The following is a 19,070-nucleotide window of genomic DNA, read 5'->3' as shown; positions in this document are numbered from 1 at the left end:
TAGAAGCATTCGCTTTACATTCATCAAGAAAATTCTCAAAAGTACGGTACCAATGCTTCCATACCCTGCCAGCTGCTGGTGCGTTTGGGTCCAAGTCCAGATGAGTAGGTTTAAGGATGTTTTCCATGATGGGTGGTTCCCTGGATCCTTAACTCCGAGTTTGTCCGAAGGTCTAGTATTTGTGAGTGTAAATAATAAGTTGCTTAAATTGATGTAACAAAAGAGTCTCACACATCAAGGAACTTTAAAGTAAGCTTTAAAGTAACTTATAATTAAACTATATACAAGAGCGGTCTTCACCATGCCTCTAGGTGAAGCCCTTTTACCATACTGAGCAGTTCAGTATTTATACTAGTCCAAACACAGGAAGTGACGTATGCACAGGAAGTGATGTATGCACAGAGTTCACAGTTCACAGTTCACAGGAAGTGATGTGCACATAACTTCCCAGAAGTTATTATTATTATCACAGGAAGGTTGTTTGTGGGGGGTCAGAAATTATTGCTCACCTTTGGACAGGAAAGTACAAGCAAGTTTTAGTATCCGATGGGAGATTGTAGGATTTCTCAATAATTTCCAAATTTTCTACAGTTCCGAAGATTGATTTTTGATTAAAGAATACCTGGGTAGAATATACCTTTAAAAATCCAGGGATCAAAACGGCCATCAGACCTCGTGGCAGAAGACAAAAGACAGTCTCTGTTCAAAGCATGGGCTGACAAAAAGGACTTGAAAGGCAACCTGTGTGTGTTTGTGAAAAATGATAATCAAAGATGGCTGTCCGACCTCGTGGCAGAAGACACCACACAGTCTGTGTGCATAGGAAAATGGAAAATCAAAGATGGCTGACAAAGGATTTAGAAAAAAAACCAGCCCTGAAGCAATGGAGTATTTAAACTGTCAATCAAAGGCAGTTCGGGTTGTTTCCCTGCAGGACAATCGATGTTTGTTTACAGAGAGTCTACAATGTTGACACAAAGGATTAACCACTTGAGACTGCCAATCAATTGCGGTTCCAGTGACCACAGGACAATGGCTTTGTTTACACTAACATCCAAAGGCTGTTTACTCAGCAATTAAGGAAATAGACATGTTTTTTCAAACCGAGACAGCTCTATTCAAACCCATCATGATGAATGGGGATACATTCAAAAACCCATCATACATTCAAAAACCCATCACAAGGGAAATGGGTAATTCATCCAAAACCCATCACAGTCAATGGGGACATCGGATCCCTTTTGTTCAGCCCAGATACATCCAGATTTGGGTGGGAAGTTTTCAGCCCCAAATGGGGTATAAGATAGCTTCTCAAGAAGCCATCTCTCTCTCTCTCTGCAGCCTCACCTCCATGCCCCATCTACTACTCAGGAGCCTGCCCAAGGGAGTGGAATACCAGCAGTTATTTTTAAACACTGGGGTATTTCCATTTTCAGGGTGGTGAAGAATCTAAGACCGCAAGGGCACGGAGCAGGCATTTCACTGGTGAGCATACATTTTCTGGCCCATTACAAGGCAACTTAGAATAAGTATAGGGGTGGGAATTAATGGGAATTTTGTTAAATCTGTAATTTTAGTCAATTTTCCCTTGTTGTGTCCATTTTCTCCTCCCCTATTAAGTAACAGTGTTGTACTAAGCAAAAGAGTGCTGTAGTAGACACTAAAGTGTACTGTGAGAAGTAAAGTGCTGTATTTAAGTAAGAGTGTTGCACTAAGCAGAAGAGTGCTGCAGTGGACACTAAGTAGCTGTATTAAAAGTGCTGTATTTAAGTAACAGTGTTGCACTAAACAGAAGAGTGCTGTAGTGGACACTAAGTAGCTGTATTAAAAAGTGCTGCATTTAAGTAAGAGTGTTCTACTAAGCAGAAGAGTGCTGTAGTAGACACTAAGTACTGTGAGAAGTAAAGTGCTGCACTAGTTAAAAGTGCTGTATTTAAGTAAGAGTGTACTGTATTAAATGTGCTGTATTTAAGTAAAAGAGTGTTGCACTAAGCAAAATAGTGCTGTAGTAAACGATAAGTGAACTGTGTTAAGCAAAAGTGCTGTACCAGGCACAGGTGTGTTGTATTCATTATTTTAAGTTGTTTTCTTTTTTTGTTTCAATAAATACTGGTCTGTTTTGCACCCAACCACGAGTCACATTTTCTGTCTCCATCGCTACCGAATAAGTCCGGCGGTCAAAACCAGGAATAGGGGAGCGATTAGAAACCGCACGGGGGTCCCTGGAGCAGCTCAGAGGCTTCTGACTGGCCAGAGACAATAACCCCAACCCCGCTAATAATTCCTACACAATCTACTTGCCTCCACTCAATTATCACACATCACTATGAATGGTCCTACCAGTTTTCTCTTTTTCCTGCTCTTCAAAAAGTGTGCTTGGGGTTTGTTTTCAGTGGGGGCCAGCTGCCCTCCAGTGCCTTGCCCAAGCAAACATAGCGTCAACGTCAACACAGGATTGTAGAATTTTCAAACGCCATTTGTTTGGACGAAAGCAACAGTTGGCGCCTCGCAAATCAATATTGCGTGCTTGTTGAGCTTTGCCAAGAATGTGTGGGAACAAAAATATATTGCTACCAACTGAATATAGAGATACAAATCTGAATTAAACACTAAGATCACTCAGTCTAATAATTGTTACTATGTACCTGTTAAAAGATAATGATGCCATTTTAGATTAACAATTGTCATAAAATTATACAGCGCCATGTATTAAATTTTGCCACCTTAAGGTGACTTATGAGGTTAAATTCACGTTTTCCATTACACTGAAGATATGACCCACGTTAGCTTGGTGGAATCCCCACATGGCCTGGGGCCCTGGGCAATTGCTTGCCCCCTAAAGCCGGCACTGGAAAAAAAAATATTTGTAAACAGAAGCAAGCACAAGTGGTGTTTTCTCTCTGAGCTAGGCCTCCTCACATAATTAAACTGTAAACATTTGACAAATCCTTTAAATCCAAAACTTTAACTAAAAAAAAAAGTTTAGATATTCACTCACCAACTCGATTTCAACTCCGAAAAAACAAAATAAAATAAGATCAGAAAGTCGCAGGAGATGACGCACCCTTCCAGTTGCACTGGGAGAATCATTCTGTTGCGCATTGAGACTGCAGTACTTGGGAATTGTAGGTGCAGATGTAGTTGACAGTTCCCTTCAGGTGCGAAGAGCGTTAGCTTTGGGGATGTATCAGCCCAGGTTTGTGAGCAGAGGGTGAGACCTCTGGGTATTAACATTAATGAAGGTCCACAAGGACATCAGCAGCAATTTTAATTGTGTTATTGTGAACCATGTCATTTCTAACGCTTTATGTTGCAGCCCATGCTTGGCAGGCTGCGAGGATAACATTGGGGCACAAAAAGTTTTAATTAAAGTAAATTGATCATTTTTCCTTTGCTTTTATTGGCAGCTATTGCTCACTGTCCGTTTTTGATTTGATTTTGTTTTTGAACTTCCCGATTGGTGGATTTCATTCCTGATGATTGTTAAAGTATCAACTAGTTCCGTTGTGATTTTTCTGCTGTTTCATGAATATAACATTTTGGCTAAAAAGGTACAAATGTGTCAGAAATTTTGACCGAGATACGGTAGGACACTGAAGTGCAATGGACAACAGGGAGTGCATAGTCACACTGACTGTACAAGAGACATGTGCACTTGCTTCTTTTAATTGACTTTACGTTTTTAAAATTTACTTGAAAATTGCTGTTACGTTTTGAGGAATAGTTTGATTGACAAAATAAGCACGGAAAATAATTGAATTTTGAAGATAATTTTTTAAAGGATTGTTTGTGGTCAATATTATTTCAAATTTTGGCAATGTTTATTTTTTATTTTTCTATATTGTAACTATTTTTCATTTGAACTATTTCCAGGAACTTTTTTGTTTCTAGGATTTCTGGTGCATGGAACATTTCATGTACTGGCTGAAGAGGAGAGATAGTTTTATTCTGCACTTGAGCTCTCCTGAGCTGGAAATGTTCAATGCAGCCACTGGGTGCCAAACACAGAAAACAGGTTTAATTTCCTAGTACAGACATCCCTCACCTTAAAGCACATGATGAAAACAAAATAAAAATGGATATATTCCATTCATCACCTACAGTTCTGGCTGATGGACACCTTGAACAATATACATCAGAGCATGCAAACCAACTGGGACATTTGACAGAGCAGAGTGGGTCTCTAGTCAACCTGACACAACCAATCCATCCCCGCTATGCAGCTCTGCAATGTAGTCTTTCAGATTTCTGGAATGCATTCACCAAGTGAGATAAAAGATTGGTGAGGAGGTTCTCCACCTCACTGACACTGACCTCGTGATTCTTAACAGTGATCCATTTACCCACAGCTGGACTCCAAACACCTCAGAGAAGTAGTCGACATGTTTAAATGCAACAGTTTAGTTTGTAAACAAGAAAGGAAAGAACATGCATTTATATAGTGCCTTTCACCATGTTAAGACGTCCCAAATCACTTCACAGCCAAAGTACGATTGAAGTGTAGTCACTGTTGCAATTTAGAAAATGCGGCAGTCAATTTGCGCATAGCATGGTCCCACAAAGAGCAATCACATAATGACCAGGTAATTTGTTTTAGTGATGATGGTTGAGGGATAAATATTGGCCAGGAGAACTCGCCTACTCTTCTTCAAAATAGTGCCATGGGATCTTTTATATTCACCTGAGAGGGCAGACGGGGCCTCGGTTTAATGTCTCATCCAAAAGATGGAGCTGGACATCAGCAGTAGTTAGGGTAAAGCTAGGGGAAAGGTGATGACTGAAGGCATGGGCAAGGACATCAGTTTAGAGGAGGATTCTAAAGGTGAGGAGAGTTGGAGCAAGGAAGAGGGTTTTAGGAAGGGAATTGTAGAGTTTAGGAGTGTGCTGGATGGTTCTTGCTGCCAATGGTGCAGCACGAAGTGGAGGGATACACAGAATCAGAGTTGGAAGAATGGAAGTTGCTAGTTAGAATGTAGGGCTGGAGGAGGGTGCAGAGGTTGGGTGGGGCAAGGCAACATAAAGATTGGTAGATGAGGAAGAGGATTTTGAAATCAATGCACTAAGGGACAGGGAGCCAGAGAAGTTAGCAATGACTGGGCAAGAGCAATATGAATGAGTTGGAGAACTGAGAGGTAAAAAAATTAGGCTATTCATTTGTAGCCATTTGAAGAGGTCACTTAACAGAAATTGTTTCTTGCAGTTTGACACAATGGGGTCGATTTTCCCGAAGCTGTCGGGAAGAAGGCGGGACTACAACTTTCAGGTTTTAGACCCGCCTACTTCGACGTCCGGCCAATCTGCGCGATTTCCCCTTGATTGACCTTGTTGAGCCCGCCCAGCGGGCTCAGCAGGCCAATTAAGGGCCACCCGGCAACAGGTGATGTCACAGACTGCAATTTCATCTGTCAAGAGTTCTTGACAGATGAAATATCAGTGTTTCACAGCTGTTTGAAGCTGTGAAACACTGACAGTCTGAGTTCTGACATGAGTCCTTCTGCATAGACTCAGTTAGAACTCACATCGGCACTCAAAGCTGAAGGCTGTCACTTTTCACAGATCGCAGCCGTTCAGCTTTAAGTTCCGGCTGAGTGATGGGCTCCCGACGGCTGCAGGAAGAAAGGTTGTTAAGGTAAGTACAGGTAAGTAAAAGTTCTTTACACACTTTAAAGACACCAAACACACTTACCTTTGCACTCATGCACCCATCACTCACCTGAGCACCGACATCGCGACCCCTCCAACTCCTTCAACCCGACGGCCCGCCTGCTCTAACCTGGCATGGATTGGAGCCGTCGGGAAACCTACACGAAACCCCTCAAAATAGGGATTAGGCTAAAAACTGCCTGTTAACAGGCAGTTAATTGGCACTAATCCCTTCCCGCCTGGTTTCGGTGGGTCCCAGTGCGGGGCGGGTACCCGCCGCCCCTGAAAGTTGCGTGGAGCAGGGTTTTGGGCGGGATGGTGTTGGGACCCCCAAATTTGGGATTTCCCCCCCCCACACACCTGAAACCCCGCCTGACGGCTCCACGAAAATCGACCCCAATGATTCACACTTTTCATAATCCCTTAACTATTATTGTTTCAGCAACTTACCTAAGCCCGCTTTGAATCTGTGCAGGTGCCTATACTTCTATCAATTCCTTTGTAAATAGCTCTATTATTAAACAAAGAGGAATAAATACCAGGAAATCAAGATCAGAGACAAGAGGATCCACTTACCTGTAATACATAAATTTTGATTCAGAGAGGTAAAAGTACATCTATTCTGTTAAAAGAGAAATTAATCAAAAGGTATTTAATAACCTCAGGTCTTACAGTAACTATCAAACCACCTAGGTGAGATACACAGGCAGGGTGAGGAAACAGAACTCGGCTAAAGTTTATCTCATTAATAATCTACCTGAAGAATGGGCAAAGCGATCAATCACCTTCAGGAACATGAATAGTGATTCATCACATTTTCTGAACCAGGAGGAGAATTCACTTGTATAGCTCAAGCATGCCCTATCAATAATGATAATGGGGCAGTAATTCCTCCCCAAACGCGTGAGTACGGAAGGGGTACTCACGCATCTGGCCGGAGGAAATGCCGGTTTTCAGCATGCACGGCGCATGCGCTGAAAACCGGCATTTCCTCTCCTCTAACCCAAGAGGTGAAGAGGCTAGCGCGTGCGCTGTAGGGGGCAGCGCGTGCGTCTTGGATTTCCTCTGTTTTGGGGGATTTGTGCATGTCAAAAGGCCTCCGGTCTTTACGCTTGTAAAAAGCACATGTAAGTATTTATTTTTACAGGTAAGTGGTGTTTTAGTGTAATTTAGAATTTTTTTCCCCACAGGTTTATTATTTTAAAGAATCTACAATAAGGTAAGTTTAGTTTTAGACCCTTTTTATTAAAAATTTATTTTTTTCAAAAAAAAAATTATTGTTTAAATTTTTTTAAAAAACTTATTTATACTTAATTTAATGATTGGGATGTTTTTTAAATTTTTATTTAAAGTTTAAATAGTGTTTTGGGCCCCCGTAGTTTTCATGAGTTTGACAGTTCTTACTCTCAAACTCATGAATGAACCTTCCCCTCCCCTGATTGGTTGTACAGTGCTCACCTGATCCCAGCCAGCACATCGCACTAACTACGCCGCTGGATCAGGTAAGCACAGCGCGCCGACAGCTGAACCGGGCCTGTGACAGGAAATGCAAGCAGGCCCGGGCTCCAGATGTCAGCGCGCAGGGTGAGTGCAGATCGGGGGCTTGCACGCGCGGCAAGCCCCCGACACCAAGTTCTGGGCCATTAATATGAGGCCTGGCAGCTCCTGGTAGCCCACCAGCGCGAGCAATAAAACGGGAACGGGAGGGCAATCCCACTAAATGATGTGGCACAAATTGAACACCAACAGTTGTCATCGAGACTGCAGTGTTCTTATTCTATTTCAGAACATTTAAAAAGTACTAAACAAGACAGTCCATAATGTCACAGCTTTGATTCTTGTTCTTTGCTGATTTAGTTGATCTCAGCCAGGGAAGCAATTGAGTTGCTACAGTTGGCTTCAGTTACAAGAATCTCATGCCTTTCTTGTTTTCATGGGTCAGAGGCATCCTTCCGGGGCTGTTTTTGAGCTCTGTGCTTTTTAGGGCTGTGTCAACTTTTTCTATTTTTCTAGGTACACATTGCACGAAGGGGGAATAAAATCATCTGGGGTTCATGCTTTGGTTGCTATCCAGTGACTGAAAGACTAATGCATCTTTTTAGGAAAATTGGATAAATATTGGAAGCAAGGGAAGATACAGGGCTACGGAGAGAGTGCAGCGCAGTGGAATTTGTTTTTTTATTGCTCTAGCAAAGAGCCAACACAGACACAATGGGCCAAAAAATCTCAATCTGTGCTGTTAATTTCTATGCAATTGGAAGATGGAGTTGGATCCCAAGGTGCTAAGAACAATTCAGGATCTGGTGTCATCCCCATGTATCAATTCTATGTTGTTAACATTGCACCCTCCACTGTAATCTAGTTGCCAATAACATTCCCAAGTCCCTGCTATTGCACCCACCAAAGGAGCTGTTGCCATGACTCCTGGAACCATGGCCAACAACCAGTATAACTTCTACAGGATGGCATTCAGACGTAGCTGTTACTTTGTGGCTACGGGTCCTTATGAGAACTGAAAAGATTTAACTGACTCTTACACATGGATTGCTGAATTTCTTTCCATGGTCTAAATACAAACTTATTTTTTGAGGTACAAAATTCAGGTCATTTGGCATACCCATAAATTTATATTCAAATACCACAAGTTAAGCAGTTCTGCAAAGCATTTCCACTATCTACAAAACAGAGTAATAATCCAAAGTGTTGACATGTTGGCAATGTCCCAAGGCCATTTGCTTATTACAGCTTACAAGACTGTTCTAGGAAATCCACTCTTTAGTTCCCTCAACAGAATAGGTCTCCTAATCACCACAAGTAACAGATGTCCAAGTATTATTTGACTAAGTAATTATGATTTTCAGTGAAGCTTCTAGAGACCTACTACATTGAGTTTGTGAGACACGGTCAATGGTAGATCAGTTCAAAAAAAAACCCTGGCAACCCATTAAAACATTGCAATAAAAAATGACAATGACAAGCCATAGAGGTCCCCAGTTTGACCACTGTTCTAACGGGAGTTATATGATCTCGGCTGGGTTGGCAAGGGAATGCTAAAATTGGCTGCAATGTTGTCCCTTGGTTGGGGAGAGGAAAACCAGATTGTATTTAAATAGAGTGGGCACTGCATTCACAAGCAATAAAATGAGGCTCTATTTAATTTATGTCATATTTATGCTATAACTACCAGGCCGACACAGGTGCCGGTCAGGCAGTACCCCATTTATATTGGCTCATATTGCAATTCTGCCCAGGAGAGAGCTCTGTTCTGGGCATGGGTTAAGTTGAAAAGTTTAGAAAGTGCAAATGTGAGTGTCTAAACATTTAAGTCAACTCCAGGAAGGTATAAAAAATGCTCTTATCTAACAGACTTTTGTGAAGGTTTAAACAGGTGTGACATGCACTGCTGTTGTACTCCGTGGTGTCAAACCCAAGTATGAATTTCCCATCGCCCTCAATATGATCCCCATTGCCTCTCCTCACCAGCACTCAGCTTTAGCAATCTCTACCTCCACATCCCACTTGACACTGACATCCATGCACCCTTACCCATTCCCTCTCTCTCTATGGTCACATTCACCTAACTATTCAACTATGCAGCCCTCATACTCCCTATCACTGTGATGCTATGAAAACAACTGACAACACACAGGGAGGGCCCTTGGTCTTGCCACCTCACACCATCTTTGTCTCCTTCTAAGTATCTATGCTATGGAATCTCTACACTCACTCCTTCATTGTCACTCAACCTCCACTTGTCTCCCTCATTGCAGAAAAAGAGAGCTTACAATAAGCGAGAAAGAGTGAGGACAGGAGGAGGGCCACCCTCAGTAGCCCATCTCACCCCCTGGGAGGAGGCAGTCCTGGAGATCGTAGGAGTGGAGGAAGATGCGCAAGTGGGGGACAGACAGAGGGGTGCATCACAGCAAGCTGGTGACAGAATAGTTTTCCATCTCTCTCATTGACATTGCATGAGTTGCTGATAATGATTCTGAAGCTCTAACAGATGGACTTATGATCATCTGCAATATGCAATGTGCATGTAACCTTGGCATCACATCTCTGACTCTTTCCTTTACTCCCCCACAGGACCATCACAAGCACCCGTCCCCACTAGCCAGGAGGGAGAGCATGAGCATCCAGACTCCTCAGAGGAAGCTGCAACCTCTGAGGGTGCAGTGTCAGCACAATTCAGCGCACCCAGCACCAGCGCAGACATTCACACATCGGTGGGACCTTCGTGAGATAGCGTAATGTTGTCACCTGGTGTATTACAGCTCACAAGTGAGCATCAGCAGATTGTGGAGACAGGGACAGCAGTGGAGAGTCCTAGTCGGAGGGCGCAGGACTCTGCCAGCTCGGCTCAGTTGCATGTCGACCCTCTGCCTCTGGGACCATCCATAAGATCAGCGGTGCTGGAACTCCAGGAACAGATGCAGAAGTCTCTGGCAGGTTTTGTCTCCAGGGTCGCAGCGAGTGTGGAGCGAATGGAGGAGTCCATAGCGAACATGAGCAGAGCCTTTGTGGAGTCATTGGCGCATGAACGCATCACCATGGAAAGGATGGCAACCTCCATGGAGGTGATAAGTCGCCAGAGTGCAGAAAACATGGTGAGTGTTCAGAATAGAATGACATCTCTGGAGGAGCGATGGTCATCTATTGTACAGAGAAACCAGACCTTCACGGAAGTCCTTCTGAGTAGGACTGCCAGTGCAGATACGGATCCCCAAGGCCCCCCTGATGTGCAGCAAGGTGCTCTCAAGCCACTTGCAAGCGCTGAGGGGGACCTGACCCATGAGAGGGAAGTTGGTGGCAGACATCAAGGAAGTGGGGGCTCCTCTCCAAGCGCTCACACGACCATGCCACTGCAGAGCCCTCGGTCAGAGCCCCACCAGAGTCCACACCCAACTGAGATCGGCGTTTCAACCCCTGCACAGCCGCAGGAGCAGCAGACTGTTGCCGAGCCCTCACAGGTTCGCAACCCCAGAGGACGCCCGCCAAAGGTGTCGAGACAGGAGCAGCAGGAAAGTGAGCAAGGGGCCTCCACATCTGCTGAAGCCACAGGGGAAGCACCACGTAGGAGCACGCGTTAGAGAAAGATACTGCACAAATAGTCACAGAGGTAGTCACTTGGGTGAAATTTGATGTTTTCTGTGAAAAAGCCATCAGATGAATAACGTAAATAAAAAATCTGATGGCCACTGCTGTAGTTGTGGCATGTGTCATTTCGCGAATGGAACTTTCACATTGAGGGCTTAGGATTACTTGCAATTGTCAGTATGGTGGTCAAATTGCTAGGAATCCACTGGTCCTTGGCCATTGTCGATGCTCAGGTAAGAAGCTGCGAGGCAAAAGTGCTTGATTGGCTAGGTTAAGCAAATCTGACCAAGTTGAGTGCGTTCCTTGCATCCCGGGCAGTAATGTTCTCGCGTACTGCTGCCGCTGCTTGATGGGCCTCTGCAAGATGTTCATTTTCGCTCTCCTCCTCCACCTCCTCCTCCTCATCCTCATCTGAGGAGGATATATGATGAGCCACTTGGTCCTCAGGAATCTGCAAGCCTCGACGCTGTGCCATGTTGTGAAGTGCACAGTAAACCACGACGATCCTGGAGACCCTGGCTGCTGAGTACTGCAGGGCTCCACCTGATCTATCCAGGCATCTGAAGCGCATCTTCAGCAAACTGATGGTTTGCTCGATTGTGGCTCTGGTGGACATGTGGCTGGAGTTGTAGCTCTCCTCAGCTTCATTGGATGAGCTCCTCAATGGCATCATTAGCCACGTCTTCAGGGGATAGCCCCTGTCTCCAAGTAGATATCCATTAAGTTGGTCTGGCGGCCTGAATAGCAGAGGCACACTAGACTGGCGCAGTATGAAGGAGTCATAGCAACTGCCAGGGTACTTGGCACAAACATGCAAAATTTCCTTCTTGTGTTCACACACCAGCTGAACGTTAAGGGAGTGGAAGGCCTTGCGGTTGACAAAAATGCCTGGATTGCGATGGGGTACCTTAAGGACCACATGTGTGCAGTCAACGACGCCCTGCACCCTTGGAAAGCCTGCCAGATTAGCTAATCCAACCGCACGCGCCATGACACTTGCTTGATCCTTGGTGAAATGGATGTTATTGTGCGCGATGGCAAAGAGGGCATCGGTTACCTGCATGATGCAAGTGTGTGCGGCCGCCTGGGAGATGCCGCTGATGTCTGCTGCTGATCCCTGGAATGAGCCTGAGGCAAAAAAGTTGAGTGCGGTGGTGACTTTGATGGCCACTGGTAAGGGTTGTCCACCTGGTCCTCTGGCCTGCAGGTCTTGTTGCAGCATTGCGCAGATGTCAGTCACCACCTCTCGCGAAAGTCGAAGCTGCTCAGTCATGTTGAGGTAGCTGGCCCTGTGTCTGTAGAGCGATAGCAAAATACTGCAGATGCTGGAAATCCGAAATAACAACAGAAAATGCTGGAAAAACTCAGCAGGCCAGGCAACATCCGTGGAGAGAAAATAGAGTCAACGTTTCGGGTGAAAACCCTTTGTCAAGACTAAAGAAGCACAGGAAATGAAATAGATTAAGAGGCCAGGCTGGGAGAGAACAAAAGAGAAGAGACATTAAGAGGTATTCAAAATGAGACGAGATGGTGATAGGACTAGTGGAGACAAAAGACGGCTCTAGATTAGGTGTGAAATGCGCTGGCAGAATGGGAGACAGCTGCCATGTGGGAGAGAGAAAAAAAAGAAGGGGGGGGGGAAAGGCCAAAACAAAGGTGTGGATAAAAAATATAAGTAAAAATGTAATAGGGGCCGAGGTTATGATCTGAAATTGTTGAACTCGATATTGAGTCCAGAAGGCTGTAAAGTGCCTAATCGGAAGATGAGGTGCTGTTCCTCGAGTTTACGGTGAGCTTCCGTGGAACAATGCAAGAGGCCGAAGATGGTGAGGTCCGAGTGGGAATGGGGCGGTGAATTAAAATGACAGGTGACCGGAAGCTCGGGGTCACCCTTACAGACTGAACAGAGGTGTTCCGCAAAGCGGTCACCCAATCTGCATTTGGTCTCCCCAATATAGAGGAGACCACATCGTGAGCAGCGAATACAGTATACTAGATTGCAAGAAGTACAAGTAAATTGCTGTTTCACCTGGAAGGGGTGTTTTCCCCTTCCAGGTGAAACAGCGATTTACTTGTACTTCTTGCAATCTAGTATACTGTATTCGCTGCTCACGATGCGGTCTCCTCTACACTGGGGAGACCAAACAGGCGTGTTTCACATGGGAAAAGGGTTAAAATTGCAAAGGCCTTTCAAAATGGCATTATAGAGGCAATTTAGTGCTTGTTAAGGGCCTTAACGGCCTATCCCGCCTCTTGGAGGCGGGACAGAGAAGGGACCATTAGACACAAATTAATGAAAATTGCTTGGAGGCGGGATGGAGGCGGGGTTGGGCCCGCCCGCCAGTTTTTGCAATTTTAACCCCCCACACGCCTCCAATCACGCCTCCACGGCCCAATGAAAATCCTGCCCCTCGAGTCTCTTCGCCGGGAGCAAGCGGAAGCCAAGCGCAAGCAGCGCAAGGAGCGCACGTCAACCCAAGCACCCCACCCACCCGCCCCTTCAACCACCGTCTGCCCCACCTGTGACAGAGACTGTAGGTCCTGCATTGGACTCACCAGTCACCTGAGAACTCATTTTTAATGTGGAAGCAAGTCATCCTCGGTTCCGAGGGACTGCCTAAGAGAGAAGAGTATTAGAACAGTAACTGCCCTAGTTCACCTGCCAGTTCAGATGTTTAGTAGTTGACAAACAACATGTGTTTTCACCTAACCTTGACCGTTTCCTGTGGTGTACATTCCTTTCAGATATTGATAGTTTGGATGTCTGCAGACCAACTAAACACGAGCTTGTACTGGATGTGCCCTGTAAATGTTACAAGAACAGAGTCAATCTCATCGGCTAGGGCTTTTTCTGTACGCTATAGTTGGAGTTTAAGTTAAGAAGTAGAAGAAACCCTGCATGTTGTTTAATATTGCGTTACACAACTTTAACGGTAAATATAGTCATTGCAATCTGTAAAATCTGACTTCTAAAATGGACGCTTAATCAATGTTCTTTGTGGGCATCACCTTAGTTTGTGAGGAGAAGGCAATCCTATCAACCAATACTTTACAATGTTCGGAATTCCTACATGTACAAAAATTACGGGTGGGTGGTAGGAGGCAGATGGACAGTATCCATTTGGAACGCTACTGCAAACATTCTACCCAACGGCTTGGCCAAGGACTGAAATCGTGATTACGTTTTGTTGAGTAACAGGAAGTTTTGAAACTTAAAGTCACGATCTGCTCAGCAAGATAACATTGTTACTATGCATCTGCCTTGAATGGGTTTGTCGTTCCACAGCTTGTAATGATAGGAAGGAGGATGACGTGACTAGCTTAAGGTGTTACCAATAGCAATGGCATTATCCAGCACGTTTAAGAGGTTAATTGCGTGGTCTCAATATGGATTGCTTTGTACTGTCAAACAGAATTAACATCCGCAACTATATTTGTGGCAAATGGTACCTTTTTAAAAAAAGAATTCTGCGCATTTTAAAAATATGTTTGATGCAGCTATGAACAGGAACTATGGTAATACAAGATAAGCAAAACTAAACCCATTTCATAGTTATCATGCATTGATAAATCCAGTTATTAATAGAAGGAAGAAGGGCACACTTTAGAACCAACACAGATGTAGATCTACATGAAGGTACTAAAGGTTTATGTTGTGAAGTTCCCTCAAGCAAAATATATCAAGGGAAATCTACCCTTGAGAAAGACCCAAACAATAAATATTTACACGAGGCAGGAGGGTAATACAAAATGCAATCAAGTGTGAACTGCTCCCCTGCCCCAGGAATACAGTGGGGGAGACTGCTTTACTTCTAGAGGTCATCCAAACTCCCATTGGTGAAGCGAAAGAGAACCTCCCACTATATACAACACACTTCTTCTCCTCCCCACTTACCCCCCACCCCCATACAATTCATGAAAGCATTAAAAGTCAAGGATAAATAAACAACATTCAGCCCATCAAAAACCCTCTCTCTAGAACTTTGGGGTCGAAATTTGTTTGGTTAGCGCCGCCCGTTAGCGCCTCCGGGGGGTCACTAACCACTTACCACCCCTGAGCGGTGATTGTAGCGCCGCTCGAGATATTCAGCTGCGGATTAGCGGTGGCGCTAAACAGTAGCGCCACGATCTCCTGCGCCCGGAGATCGTGACGTCATCCATGCGCGCAGCACCCTGGACGCAAAATTGGGTCGTGCCCCCTGCTCCAGCGCCTGGCAGCAGGAACAACAGCTACAGGGGGACGGTGCACAGTCAGCTGGGAGCTGGGGGAGCGCTATTTAAAGGCGCGCACTTCCTGTGTTCTCCCGTCGGCAAACTCTTCTGCCTACGCACACTCAGAGAGACACGTTTGGAGGGGCTGCACGCTTCCACACTTGAGGGACTGTTGGTCGGCAGAGAAACTTATCAGGTTCCCATTTCTGTTACCTTTGCTGTAGCAACACTTTGAAGATTTAATGGGGGCTGTAATGGCATAGGGGGTGTGGTAAACCACTGTATTGTATATTGCCACCTCTGGGTGGCGCTGTGTATGGAGGCATGCCTCAGCTGACTCCACCCACCACTGTGTGGGTTTCGTTCAGACTTGTTCAGTCACTCACGAAGAAGCATGGTCTCTTCTTAGCTAATAAAAGCCTTATTCATCTCTTCTTTCGACTCATCATCTCTTCTTCGACTCATCACCTTTTATGAAGTAATTGATAAGCGTATCAATTTTATTAGCTAAAAGTTAAATGGCGACACCTGAGGAGCAACAACAGCAACGGATACAGCAGACATTGCTGAGAGCCCTCAGACCACCACGCCTGGACCTCGACCCTCAAGATGTGGGTGCATCAGCCAAGTTTGAACACTGGCTGAGCTGCTTTGAATCCTTCCTCGCAATCTCACAGGTTACAGAGGAGGATCACAAACTGAAAACTTTGACCGCCCAGGTGAGCCATCAAGTATATATGCTAATCCGGGACTCTAATACGTACGTGGCGGCCCTCGAGCTACTAAAAGGGCAATATACGCGCCCAGTGAACACAATTTACGCCCGACACCTCTTGGGATCCCGCAGGCAGCAACCGGGAGAATCGGTAGGGGCATTTGCACGGGCGCTACTGGCACTCTGCAGAGACTGCGATTGTAAAGCGGTAACGGCTGTGGAGCACGCGCAGGGACTCGCCTGTGATGCCTTCGTCAGGGGCCTCCAGTCAGACCACACCCGGCAGAGACTGCTAGAAAGCAAGGAACCCGACCTGAAGACGGCCATTGCCCTTGCGCTCTCGTTAGAGGAGGCCCACCGAAACCTCGAGGCATACCCCCGTAACGGCGCCGAGACATGGCAATCGAAACCGTGGGACACGGGACCGCCGCCCCCGGCACCAACCGCTGCAGCAACCCAACCGAGACAGCAGCCTCCGGTAAGAACTGCTTCGATGCCCAGTAACCAGGCCCAAAAATGCTATTTCTGTGGCCAGTTAAAACATCCCAGAGCGCACTGCCCAGCTAAGACAGCTACCTGCTCGGGCTGCGGGAAGAAAGGCCATTACGCTAACGCCTGCAAGGGGAAGCCAGCCAGCAGCGCAGCGTGCGGGCCGTGGGAGCAGCCATCTTATCCGCCATTTTGTGTACCCCCGGCCGCATGGCATCCGCCGCCATCGTATCCAACGCACTCAACCGCCATTTCGTCACCGGAACCGACCACCGTCTCGGCGGATGACTATAGTGACTCACTAAGCCACATACTGGCCTCCGTGACGCTGGATCAAGGCCACCCTCACCATCTATCCAGCTCCATGATGGATATCGCGGTAAACGGCCGCGCCACCAGTTGCCTGATCGACAGCGGGAGCACAGAGAGTTTCGTCCACCCCGACACGGTACGTAGCCACTCCCTCACGATTCTGCCAATGCACCATCGCATTTCTATGGCGTCCAAGTCCCAGTCAATGGACATCAGCGGCTACTGTGTGGTGACCCTGTCAGTAGGGGGCACTGAATATCAAAAATTTAAACTGCTAGTCCTGCCCCGTCTTTGCGCTGCCGTCCTGCTAGGGTTGGATTTTCAGTGCCACCTTAAGAGTGTCACACTAGCATACGGTGGACCCCTCCCCCCACTCACAGTCTGCAACCAACAACTTTTAAATCGCCCGCTGCAAACCACCTGCAGCCTTTCCACATTAAAAGTCCCCCCCCCTCCCCTGTTCGCTAACCTCACCCGCGACTGTAAACCCATCGCTACCAAAAGCAGGCGGTACAGTGCCGGGGACAGAGCTTTTATCAGCTCTGAGGTGGAGCGGCTCTTGAAGGAGGGCATTATCGAAGGTAGCACTAGCCCCTGGCGAGCCCAGGTTGTAGTCGTTAAAACCACTGCAAAACGCCGCATGGTAATCGACTACAGCCAAACCATAAACCGGTACACCCAGCTGGACGCGTACCCCCTCCCTCGCATATCTGATATGGTCAATCAGATTGCGCAATACAAAGTATTCTCCACCATCGACCTTAAGTCAGCGTACCACCAGCTGCCCATCCGCCATGAGGACCGCCAGTATACTGCCTTCGAGGCAAACGGCCGCCTCTACCACTTCCTTAGGGTCCCCTTCGGCGTCACCAACGGGGTTTCGGTCTTCCAAAGGGAGATGGACCGAATGGTTGACCAGAACGCGCTGCGGGCAACCTTCCCCTATTTGGATAACGTCACCATCTGCGGCCACGACCAGCAGGACCACGACGTTAATCTAGCAAATTTCCTCCGTACGGCCCAACGGCTGAACCTAACGTACAATAAGGAAAAATGTATGTTTCACACCAAGCGCCTGGCCATCCTCGGCTGCGTGGTGGAGAACGGAGTCATCGGGCCCGACCCCGACAGAATGCGCCCCCTAATGGAGCTACCCCTTCCCCACTGCCAAAAAGCACTGAAGAGATGCCTGGGGTTTTTCTCCTACTACGCCCAGTGGGTGCCCCTCTATGCAGACAAAGCCAGGCCCCTCATCAAAGCCACCTCCTTCCCCCTGACACCAGAGGCGTGTGCAGCCTTCACTCTTATCAAGAACGATATCGCGAAGGCCGCAATGCACGCGGTGGATGAGTCCATCCCCTTCCAAGTGGAGAGCGATGCCTCCGACTTCGCCCTAGCCGCGACCCTTAACCAGGCGGGCAGACCCGTGGCCTTTTTCTCAAGGACCCTCCAGGGCCCCGAGACGAGACACTCCTCCGTCGAAAAGGAGGCCCAGGCTATTGTAGAAGCGGTGCGTCACTGGAGGCATTACCTGGCCGGGAAACGATTTACCCTGCTCACTGACCAGCGTTCAGTAGCTTTTATGTTTAATAATAAGCAGAGGGGTAAAATCAAGAACGACAAGATCTTGAGGTGGAGAATCGAACTCTCCACCTACAATTATGATATCTTGTATCGGCCAGGGAAACTCAATGAGCCCCCAGATGCCCTATCACGTGGTACATGCGCCAACGCGCAGAGTGATAGGCTGCAGTCCCTCCACAATGACCTCTGCCACCCGGGGGTCACCAGGTTTTTCCATTTTATCAAATCCCGTAACCTGCCCTACTCCATCGAGGAGGTCAGGACCATGACCAAGAGCTGCCAAATCTGCGCCGAGTGCAAACCGCACTTCTATAGGCCGGACAGAGCAAGCCTGATCAAGGCCACCCGCCCCTTCGAACGCCTGAGCGTCGATTTTAAAGGGCCCCTCCCCTCCGCTGACCGCAATGTGTACTTCCTCAACATAGTTGATGAGTACTCCCGTTTCCCCTTTGCCATCCCTTGCCCAGACATGACCAGTACCACGGTCATCAAGTGTCTGAATGACATCTTCGCTCTGTTCGGGTTCCCCAGCTATATACATAGCGACAGGGGCTCATCGTTCATGAGCGACGAACTTCGGCAGTACCTGCTAACAAGAGGTATCGCCACGAGCAGGACCACCAGTTACAACCCCCGGGGGAACGGCCAGGTGGAAAGGGAGAACGCGACGGTTTGGAAGGCAGTCCTCTTAGCACTAAAATCTAAGGGCCTTCCGACCTCCCGCTGGCAGGAGGTCCTCCCTGCAGCGCTTCACTCCATTCGGTCACTGCTTTGTACTGCCACTAATGCGACCCCTCATGAGAAAATGTTCGTTTTCCCCCGGAAGTCTACATCGGGAACCTCGCTACCGGCATGGTTGACTTCTCCTGGGCCCGTCCTACTGCGGAGGCACGTGAGGACGCATAAAATGGACCCCCTGGTCGAGCGGGTGCACCTCCTACACGCCAACCCCCAGTATGCCTGGGTGACATACCCAGACGGGCGGGAGGACACGGTCTCCATACGAGATCTCGCACCC

The sequence above is a fragment of the Somniosus microcephalus genome, chromosome 5, assembly GCF_052327205.1.
Source record: "Somniosus microcephalus isolate GS21.2 chromosome 5, FLI_Smic_1.0, whole genome shotgun sequence".
Classification (NCBI taxonomy): Eukaryota; Metazoa; Chordata; class Chondrichthyes; order Squaliformes; family Somniosidae; genus Somniosus; species Somniosus microcephalus.
The sequence above is the reverse complement of the archived record's forward strand: the minus strand, read 5'-3'. Positions refer to the sequence as shown.